The 9,238-nt window shown below is 32.8% G+C and overlaps 1 pseudogene; it reads left to right on the plus strand.

Annotated features, from left to right (window-relative positions):
* Window positions 1-6,369: 6,369 nt before the first annotated feature.
* Window positions 6,370-6,488, plus strand: LOC118601921 (annotated as a pseudogene).
* Window positions 6,489-9,238: the final 2,750 nt, after the last annotated feature.

Consider the following 9,238-nt stretch of genomic DNA (forward strand, 5'->3'; position numbering starts at 1 on the left):
TGCCTAATACTATAATTGCCCCTCGAGAAAGGCAGAGGGGTGACTCTACTTCCTCTACTCACCCACCACTTCCGTTGCTTTTCCTTCATAGCCTCTCCCATGCTGATCTTCAGTTCTTCCCCGTTCTCCACCAAACCCTTTTATGTCCAAGTCTGACTGCACTGACTCTCTTCTCCTCATTCTAGCACATCAAAGGGATAGTAATCATTTAGAGGAAATGGTATTTTTAACATCTAATCAAAGCTCAAACTGCAGTGTAGCTGACATATTATAATTTACATGACCTGCACCATCTTTAAGTTACATTGCCGTGTGCCTCCAAAATTTACAAAAGTATTTCTACCAGAGGCTTCCTGTTCTGACTGTGAATCAGCATCACTTAAAAATCTTGTTAAAAATACAGATTTTGAGAACAAATTGCAGATATCCTGAATCAGCACCTATGGGAGTGGTGCCTTTGGATCTGCATTTTAACAAGCTCCCAAGTACTGGTGTGAGTTTCTTACAGATGCAGAGACCTCATGCCTTTAATCTTGATGTTAGTATTAATTCTGAATCTTTGCTGCATATAACAAAAATATAATTATAACTGGTTTAACCAAAAAGGAAGATTTATTTTGTAATGACACTGGAGTAAATCATAAAACACACAAAAAAGAACACAGTTGGGTTCAAGAACAACTAGAAAGTCACCTATAGGACCCTTTCTGTCTCATGTCTCTACTGGCTTCTGAATATCTACTTCATTTTTCTGTCTCCCTCAGCTAGGCTTCCTCCTCTCTTTATTGGCAAAACGTGACAGCAGTCATTTCCCAAATGCTACATGTTTTCATCCATATACCCAAATAACGTTCTTTGTGCTAAATACAAATCGTTAGGAAGTGAATTTGAATTGGGTGACACCAGGTGTCCCCTCTCCCCAAAGTAAACACACACACACACACACACACACACACGCTCAAACGCGCACACACACATGTTCATATTCATATTCTCGTTCTCTCTCTCTCTCTCTCTCTCTCTGTCTCTCTCTCTCATTCATAAACTATGATAAAGAATCTATTTAGACATTTCTGAATCTCACATGTTGTATCATGTGGTTCCTTCGGCTGGTTACCATGGCTTGGATGAGGTTAATATGGAAGCTTTCTCAGTCACCCTATGCTTAGAGTTTGGTGGGTTTTGGCAATTCTCAGAAAACTCTGAGAAGCTCCTATAAAGATAATTTCAGGGAGAAGTGCTATGCAAAAAACAATGGGTGGACATTACAATATATTTTTCTTAGTGCTCATCATGCTGCTTTGTTCTTAATAAATGCTCGATAAACATTAATTCAATAGAGTACTAGACCAGAAGTAGTCAGAAGATCTGATTCCAAGTACCAACACCAACACCGACTAGCTATGTAAACATCAAAACTCTACATCATTTTCTTCATCTAAAAGTTGGAAATAATAAAATGGCTATTTAGTGGACAGGAAAAAATCAAAATTATACACATGCTTTTATTTATCTATGAAAATAAACAAACTATAAATATTAAGCACTATTTTCTTTCTTCTTTTTAAAGATATTTTTAAATTAAAATATAGCTAACATATAATATTGTATTAGTTTCAGGTGTACAGCATAGTTATTCAACATTTATATACCTAAAGAAGCCATCATCATGATAAGTCCCACGACCACTGTACAATGCTATCAAAATATTACACTATATCCCCATGATTTATTTGTTTTATACCTGGAATTTTGAACCTCTTATTCCCCTTCACCTTCCCTCCTTTCTTTGATTTTTCAATCACAATTGACATTCAATACTATTTTATATTAGTTTCAGGTGTACAGCATAGTGGTTAGACATTTATATAATTTACAAAGTGACCCCCCCTGACTAGTCTAGTACCCACCTGGCACTATACATAGTTATTACAATATTATTGACCATATTCCCAATGTTGTACTTAGATCTCCATGACTATTTTATAACTAGCAGTTTGTTATTAAGTACTATTTTCAATTATCTAAAATATATGTTTGGATCGAAACCTTCCCATTTATTATTAAAGACTCATATGTTTGATTTAATGAGGTAATTTTTTTATGGGAATGAAAACACAAACCTGGAGTCTACCTTGCTTGGAGATTCTCCCTTTAACCAAAGTGTCAGTTTAAGTGTCATACTTCAATAGAGCCTACTACTGGGAGCAGGAATTGAACTTACTATAATGCCAAGCTCCATACTAAGATCTTTATACACATTATTTCATTTAATACACACAACAGTCCTTTGAATTAACTATAAATAGTATCTCCATTTTTCATAAAAGGAAGCTGAGTCTTAGAAAGATTGGGCAACTTGCTCAAGAGCACACAGATAAAAGAACTCAGAACCCAGATTCAAACCAGTCTCTCAATAAAATGAGTACATCAAAATTTGTCTTTCTTAAAATGTCATGGAAATGTCTACATTACCCAGAAGCACATTATTGTTAACAGTCTCCCTATAACTTGCTTTAAGAAATGACTAATTCAATAGTGTCTTTATAGCTCAGCCTTAAAAAATATAACATATTCATTCTCAAGGCTGAAGCTGTAAGTGTTCTTCATGAATTATTTTTTGAACTTGATTCTAATATATTTTAATTGAAAAACATTGTGCTTAGACTAAATGCAAAAAAGTAAATAGTAAAATCTGTTTGTAAGCCAGTTGTAAATGGTAAGATGACTCCTAAAAAGCCTATAAACATTCAACTTGTAAATTGCCAACAAATAAATCTATTAAATTTCAGTCTTAATTTGTATCACTTCTGGGTTTTTGTCCTGGTCTAGCTCTTCTCCTCTCTCCATCTTTTCTATCTCTTTTCTAAGTAGAATTCAATCCAGATTTTCAAAGATAATCAAAGTCCTCTGGCATCATACAAACATTATATAATGATATTATGTACCATAAAATCATTAAGTCATAGAATATTAGAGCTGGAGTGAATCTTACTGATTACCTAGTATAACCCACTCAGTTTGTGGAGGACAAACTGAGACCCAGAGAGGAAAGGTCATACAGTTAATTACCATTCTTTTCTTAGAGCATTATATACAGAATTTATATAGAAGTCAAGAAAATACGATTACATTACTAATTACAATAAGCCAATTCCCCATTCTTGCCTCAGTTTATCCATTAATGGAATGGAATAGAATTGATTAGATGATCTCTAAGAAAATTTCCATCTTTAATGTTTTTTTTTCTTATTTTTCTCACCCATAAAGAGATACACAACTATGTTACACTTAATTCACATCCTTATCTATATTTTCATATCCACTATTCCAAGTTAACTCAATATTCAAAATTATGAACTTACTGATAAATAGAATTATTGGTGCACTAGTTATCATAATTTTCAACATTAATCTCAAACTTACTATTAACAGAGACCATGGATATTACATGTTCTCACTTCCTAATAATGTAGCATTTCAGTCTGGTTCCATTGGACATTATTGGTAATCAGACACAAGACAAGCTGTGTTAGATTCTATTTGGTATAAGTAACAAAATTCCAGCAGACTTAAGCAAAATGTGAGTATATTGGAAGAACACGTAAGTATCTTATAAAATAATTGAACAGCAAAGTTGTAACTGGCTTCAGGAACTTGAAAGTCTCAGAATGTCCTCCACGTTTCTTCACTGCTTCTCTTTTAAAATGGCTTCTGTCTTCTCTTAAAATAGACCACTTTTCTCCACATTTTGGAAAACATGACTGCCAGCATCAACAATGTTTCACATACTAACCTTTCAGTCCACAGAGAGACAATGGCCCTATCCTTAGCCCGAAGTCTAAAAATCTCGGAGAAGAGTGACTCTGACCTGGTTTGCGTCATGAATGCCCAATTCTAAACCAAATAATTTGAATCAATGGTTAGGATTTGAGGCACTAATGTAATGATTCTCTTAATAAGTAAATTAATAAGAAAAAAGACAGTTAAAAGAAAGGGGGTTCTTAGAAGACCAACTCTAGGTTTCCACTCCATCAATAAAGTTATGGATCCGTGGGTATAAATTTGGTATTTGAAATCAAGGGGAAAGTTATTTTCTGAGATGTCTGAAAGATAGTAATCGAAAGATAATAGCATAAGATAATGCTACAATGAGAAAATTAATGCCTGGATGGAAGTTCAACTTCAAGCACATTTGATTCATATTTTACATGACAATATGCCATGGAGATTGCAATTGGTTTAACCTTTTCTAAACAAAAAATATTAATTCAGTGTTTTGAAAGAACTTCTTTACATGACATTACATTTTTAATTTATAATGATTGACGATGGTGGAAAAATAAAATTTTTATGTAAATTCGTTTTCAACATTTCAGTTTCAAGTGAAGGAACAAATACTTGCATTTATTCCCAAATATATCTATATATACATAAACATATAGATATGTTTTATCCACTCCTTCACAGTTTACCTAAGCTTTCTCCTACTTCTTCCAACTTTTTTCCCCCTCCTACACTATTGGAGGTGAGATTCTAGCCATTACAATAGGAGATTTTGGGCTCTTACTGGTACCAGAACCATTCATGCTTTTCAGTAATATCTAACTCTTTACCCAAGTTGTGTGGGTTAGACTAGCTACCAACTGGCAGTTGTGATCATGTGAACAGGAGATGAGAAGACCGACACTATTTCCCTTGTGCTAAGAGTGACAACATTATTGCTCTCCTGGGAGCTTAGTGATGAGAAAGGGAGGTTCATATCATGAATATGTACCAGTTGTTTTGAATTATCGTAAAACAAACATGAGATTTGTTTTACTTTTCTGGTAAAGATTTTTTTAGAGCAGTTTTAGATTCCCAGCAAAATTGAGAAGAAGGTACAGAGACATCCCATATCCTTTCTGCCCATGCACACACATATTCTCCACCATTATCAACTTCCCCCACCATAGTGTAACCTTTGTTACAATTACTAAATCTATATGGAGACAACATTGTCACCTAAAGCTTATAGTTGACACTAGAGTTCACTTTTGGTGTTTTACATTCTATGGATTTGGACAAATGTATAGTGGCATTTATCAACCATTATAGTATCATAACAGAGTATTTTCATTGCCTTAAAAATTCTCTGTGTTCTTCCTATTCATTTTGCCCTCCTCATTAGCTCTTGGCAATCACTCTCATAGTTTTCTTTTTTCCCAGAATGTCACAATGTCATATGTTTGGAATCATATGTGTGTAGCCCCTTCACGTTGGCTGCTTTAGCTTAGTAAAGTTTCCTCCACATCTTTTCATGGTTTTATAGCTCTTTTTGTTTAAGTACTGAATGATATTCCATTGTTTAGATGTACTACAATTTAACCATTCACCTAGTGAAAGATATCTTGGTTGCTTCCAAGTTTTGTCAATTATAAATAAATATCCATTTGCAGATTCTTGATTGAGCATAAGCTTTTAGGTTCTTCCAGTAAATACCAAGAGTGAAATGGATCTTAAGAGTATGTTTAGTTTTGTAAGGACCTAGCAAACTGTCTTTCAAAGTAGCCATACATTTTCCATTTCCACCAGCAACGAGTGAGAATTCCTGTTGTGCCACATTATTGTCAGCATTTGGTATTGTCAGCGTTCTGGAATTTGGCCATTCTAATAGATTTCTAGTGGTGTCCCATTGTTTTAATTTACATTAGATAAATAGTTTAAAGACATAGAATAGAAAGCCTCAAAATAGACCCACAAAAATAGTCAACTGATCTTTGACAAAGGATTAAAGACAATACAATGGAGAAAAATAGCTTTTTCAACAAATGCTGTTGGAACAACTGAACATCCACATGTAAAATGATAATAATAATAATAATAACAACAATAATAATGAATCTAGACACAGACTTTGTACACGTCACAAAAAGTAACTCAAAATGGATCACAGACCTAAATGTTAAATGCAAAACTAAAAATCCCAGAAGATAGCAAAGGAGAAAATCTAGATGGCCTCATGTTTAGTGATAACTTTTTAGATATGACATCAAAAGTATAATCCTATGTAATGAAGAATCAATAAGCTGGACTTTATTAATATTAAAATTTTCTACTCTGTAAAAGACACAAGCGAATGAAAAGGCAAGCCACAAACTGGGAGAAAATATTTGCAAAAGACATGTATGAAAAAGGACTGTCACCCAAAATATACAAAGAACTCTTAAAACTCTACAACAAGAAAACAAACCGAGTTTAAAAATGGGCCAAAGATCTTAACAGTACCTTACCAAAGAAGATATTCAGATGGCAAATAAGCATATGAAAAGATGCTCCACAACACATGTCATCAAAGATGAGACTTTTTATTAAAAAAAAAAAAAAAGAATCTATGGCCATGCTACCCTGAACACACCTGATCCCATCTGATCTCAGAAGCTAAGCAGGCTCAGGCCTGGTTTGTACTTGCATGAGAGACCACCTAGGAAGACCAGGTGCTGTAGGTGAAAAAATAAAAAAATTAAAAAAAAAAAAAAAAAGAGTACTTGGTTGCTCAATTTTCAAAAACAGGTTGATATGATTATTAGATTTCTTAGTAACAATTGTAATAAATTATTATTATGTTTCACACTTTAATCTGTTAGTGACATTTATTTTACTTGTAAGATGACTACTTACTAGGAACAGCACTTAAGATGTGTTTTCATTCATGAAGAATATATACAGTTTTGGTACTAATTGAGTTAATCAAGGAAAATTAATGAGGTCATAGCAGGTTAATTATCAGTTTTTGAGCATGCATAATCACCATGACAAACAGTTTAATTGTAAATAAACAGTTTTTTTATCAAATATTTTTATGAAATACATTTAATTATAATAAATATAATCATAAGTGTATAAGCCAACTGCCTTTGGAACTATTAAAATAAAAATTTTAATATTATAGGAAAGTTTATCTCACATTTTTAGTAAACTGAGATATAAACTCCATTTTTTAATGATTAGACACAGATAAATATAGATTTATTTAAATTTTGTGGTAAATGAGGATATGTAAACATTTACCAACCTTCTCCTTGTCTAATTAAACATAAGCTAGTAATTATTCTATCTTCTATTCTCAAAAGCACTTGTGTCAACAGCTTATCAGGTCCTAAAGTTTCTTGCTTTAAAAAAAATTACTTGCATGCTAGGGCTTCAATTTTTAATTTAAACGAGGCTAACTCAAAGATATTTTAAGGTTTATAATTATTTTTTACAAAAATATAGAATTTTACCAGAACTATAGCATGACAGAAATTTTAGAGACCATCTAGCTCAAATCTCTTAATTTTACAGATAAGAAAAACAATACTGGAAAATGGGGAACTCTGCCCCAAATCACAGCACCAGACTTGGAGTTGGGAATCCAGGGCTCTCCTTATTCCCAGTCCTCTAACTCCTAACTTACTTAGACTTCTTTTAAAGTCATGTATCATTAGGCAAAACACAGCTGAGGAAGATGGGCACCTATTATTTTCATCAGAATATACTAGCTTCACTAGTTGTTACATTTCTTAAAGAGATATAAACACTGTCCTCAAAGGAAATGTAATCTGACAGAAGAACCCAGGTAGACACATGTGAAGGATAAAATATAAGGCAGTTCATTTCCAATTAGTTTGAGTAACAGAAGGAAATGGTGATGCCTTTTAAAGGATTTAAGAAGTACAAACTACCAGTTATAACATAAATAAGTTATGGGGATGTCTTGTACAGCACAGGAAATATCATCAATAATATCATAATAACCTCGAATGGTAATGCATGGTTACTAGACTTATCGTGGTGATCACTTTGTAATCTATATAAAAGTTGAGTCACTATGTTTTACACCTGAAACTAATATAGTATTGTATATCAACAATACTTACTAAATAAATAAAATCCTAAGAAATATATAAGCACCTCTGCCAATTTTATATCTCTCTTTTAATGAATACCACATGTAGAAAAGAACAGTTATGTTAGACACAATTTAGAAGAAGGGGAAGGACATGAGGGACCAGTGGTTCTGAAAACAACCTAGAAAAGATAAAGCTGGGTCACAAGTATTTGTAAAATATTGATTTTTATGGTCCTATATTGAGGGACACTGTGGAACAAACAATGTGACAGTGTGATATCTTTAATATGTCTCATGTGTAATCTGACCCACATTTATAAAAATCATTTTAAAATTCTTTCCTAACTGCCATAGGAGATAATACTTTTGATGTTTTTACTTCCCAGGGCTTGGTCTTATTTCTTTCTATAATAAATAACAATGTTAAGTGAGAGTCCAGGATTTCAGACCATTTCAGCCCTCATAGGTCATAATCAGCAGCTTGGTTTAAACAGATCCTAAACTGCCTGACTTTTATATACATGCAGGGTAGGGGGTTGGTCTGCAGTTTTATCAAGAATTATAACAGGCAAGAACAATGTGTAGACACCAACAAAGATATTTTAAATGTTGATAGAAAAACAGGAAAGAACAGAAAAATCTGTATGCAGAACAATCTGGGTTATTAAGCTTTATATCTTCAGATAAACCAAGTTATTTGCAATGAAAGGGAATTATGACTTTCACTTGTTTCTGTATAATTTATTCTATTTTCATATCAAACTTCAATAATCCTAATATGTACTAACAATAATTGTTACTGTAGTTGTGATAGCTGTAATGGCAGCCAGTGAAAAAAGGAAATCTAATAGGTTGCTCAGTTCTCACTGGGTGGTAAAACAAATTCATGTCAGATTATACCAACCCATTAGGAGAATTCAAAAAGGTCCTATCACATGCAATCTGGATAATTTAATAAACAATATCTAAAACATTGAAAATGTGGCAACTTTAACTTAAGTCAAGTGTAAAGAATTAAATCATAAGACCTAAAAGTCTTTCTCAAAAAGCCAAAAACAAAGTCAAGCATCCTAACTAGTCTGAGACTTAGAGCATGTTTTCCTCCTCTTTTGTGGGTATGCACATCTTGGTACTCTAGCAAGTGATAATATTGTCATGGCACATGAAAAAAAGTTGAGTTATTTTGGAGATTCTCTAAAGATAAATAAAATATTAGGAATCTATTAAATATTTAATTTAATAAAATTTATGAATATTTTCAAAAATTTGAAGAGAATATTGAAATCTTGTTAATAGACTAAAATTTTTAATTAAGGTTTTATGCTAAAATGACTGTCAGCCAGTTCCTGACAAAACTTCTTAATGATG

This window comes from Rousettus aegyptiacus, unplaced genomic scaffold, assembly GCF_014176215.1.
Source record: "Rousettus aegyptiacus isolate mRouAeg1 unplaced genomic scaffold, mRouAeg1.p scaffold_m13_p_4, whole genome shotgun sequence".
Lineage (NCBI taxonomy): Eukaryota > Metazoa > Chordata > Mammalia > Chiroptera > Pteropodidae > Rousettus > Rousettus aegyptiacus.